We start from the raw sequence: 2,500 nt of genomic DNA, 5'->3' as shown, positions 1-2,500 counted from the left end.
ATTCTCACACACACACACGCATTCAAACACACACACACACACACACACACACACACACTCACACACACGCTCACTCACACACTCAGACACTCAGACACTCTCTCACTCTCACTCTCACTCTCACTCTCACTCTCACTCTCATTCTCACACACACACACGCATTCAAACACACACACACACACACACACACACACACACTCACACACACGCTCACTCACACACTCAGACACTCAGACACTCTCTCACTCTCACTCTCACTCTCACTCTCATTCTCACACACACACACGCATTCAAACACACACACACACTCACACACACACACTCTCACACTCACACACACTCACAAACACACACACTCACACACACTCGCACTCGCACGCGCACGCGCACGCGCACGCGCACGCGCACGCGCACTCGCACTCACACTCACACTCACACTCACACTCACACTCACACTCACACACACACACACACACTCACACTCACACTCACACTCACACTCACACTCACACTCACACTCACACTCACACACACACTCACACACTCACACACTCACACACTCACACACACTCAAACACACACACACACACTCACACACACTCACACACACTCACACACTCACACACACACACACACACTCACACACACACTCACACACACTCACACACACACACACACACACACTCACACACACTCACACACACACACACACACACACACACACACACACTCACACACACTCACACACTCACACACACACACACACTCACACACACTCACACACACTCACACACACTCACACACACACACTCACACACACTCACACACACACACACACACACACACACTCACACACAAACACACACACGCGCTTAAGCCGATTACGGCACAGCTCTTAATCACGGCGACTCATCTGCAAACACACGCAGGAACATCAACGGCCATTTTAAACCCCGGCTTTAATGTGCCACAGACACCGCCATTCGGTTGTTTTAATCATCAAGGCCCTGACTAAACAAGAAAGGGTGGCAGGAAAAAAGGAGGTTGGGGACGAACAAACCGACATTAATAGGAAGAAAGGGAAGAGGACGCTAATCACGGGGCCCGATGCGGGCCATCGAGCCTCCATTAGCTCTTTTAATCTGCGCCGTCTAATGAAGATATGAAAACAGTCTTTGTGATTAAAATGATGCCTCCACTTCCCCCAGCCGTGCAGCAGTAAACACGACCTGGCATAAATTACTGCCTCTTCTGCACTTCCAAGAGCGGAGCGGCGTGTTTCAGCCATTTGCAATGGTAATGACATCGGCTTCATCTACCAACCACACGGCATCAGTCTCCTCCATATGCTCAGCAAGGCCGGCCCCTGCCTCACATGTACAAACATAAAAAATAAATACATTTCCATGACAATAATAATTCAATAAATGTGCTAGGGTAATTATGTTGAGTTGTGTTAATGAATGAAAGTGGGACGCCCCCTGATACGGCCTGTAGGGGGCGCTGGAGGGCAGGTGGTCGCGTGGCTCTGCACTGCCAGCAATAAGAGAATAATATCCAGGGCACAGAGAGCAAGCAGCCAATCACACACAAGCGTTTTAATGACATCCTGCCACACGCTAAATGCCCTACGCCACACGCTAAATGCCTTATGCCACACGCTAAATGCCTTATGCCACACGCTAAATGCCTTATGCCACATGCTAAATGCCCTACGCCACACGCTAAATGCCCTACGCCACACGCTAAATGCCCTATGCCACACGCTAAATGCCTTACACCACACTCAAACCTCACTGCCAGCAGCTATCCCAGCATGCAGTCTGCTCCTGCTGAATGGCTGAAGCTAAGCTGCTGCTGGAAGTGGTGTTGGTGGGGCAGTAGGGGGCGATCTTCCCTCTGGTCAAATACACCCCAAAGCCCCAGCGCAGTGATGGGGACACTGTGCTGTAGGAGACGCCGTCTTTCGGACAAGACATTAAACCGAGGTCCTGACTCACTGTGGTCATTAAAGATCCCACGACACGCTTCACAAAGAGTAGGGGTTCCCCGGTGTCCTGGCAAAATTCCCAACCCTGATTCTCAACCTGCCACCTTATCACCCCGATTCAACTGGTTAAAACATTGTTCTCTCCCTCTCCACTTCCGCTGGTGTGTGGTGAGCGTTCTGGCGCAAAATGGCTGCCGTTGCATCACCCAGGTGGGTGCTGCACATTGGTGGAGGTTAAGGCGAGTTTCCCCCTCATCACGGATGTGTTAAGTGCTGTATAAATGCAACTGTCAGTGCATTTAACTGTGCAGTACCCTGCCCCTGGAGTCACACCCGGTACACAGCTGTCCCTCCAGGGCAGGGCGGGGCCATACAGCCATCAGAACTACAGCGATATACATCACAATATCTATCCAATGTTGGTTAACTTACCTATTCGTTTTAAAAAAACATATCGCTTACGTTTTAGCTCTTTATCCTTGTCGTAATTTTTTTAATGTAGCGCAAGGA

The 2,500-nt window shown here is 50.2% G+C and overlaps 1 protein-coding gene across 1 annotated transcript in view; it reads right to left on the bottom strand.

Annotated features, from left to right (window-relative positions):
• Positions 1 to 2,500, bottom strand: part of rsrc1 (arginine/serine-rich coiled-coil 1) — a 163,453-nt gene that overhangs the window by 156,106 nt on the left and 4,847 nt on the right. The gene's annotated exons all lie outside the window — the stretch shown is intronic.

Source organism: Conger conger, chromosome 13 (assembly GCF_963514075.1).
Source record: "Conger conger chromosome 13, fConCon1.1, whole genome shotgun sequence".
Lineage (NCBI taxonomy): Eukaryota > Metazoa > Chordata > Actinopteri > Anguilliformes > Congridae > Conger > Conger conger.
This window is presented reverse-complemented; position numbering and strand designations above follow the sequence as displayed.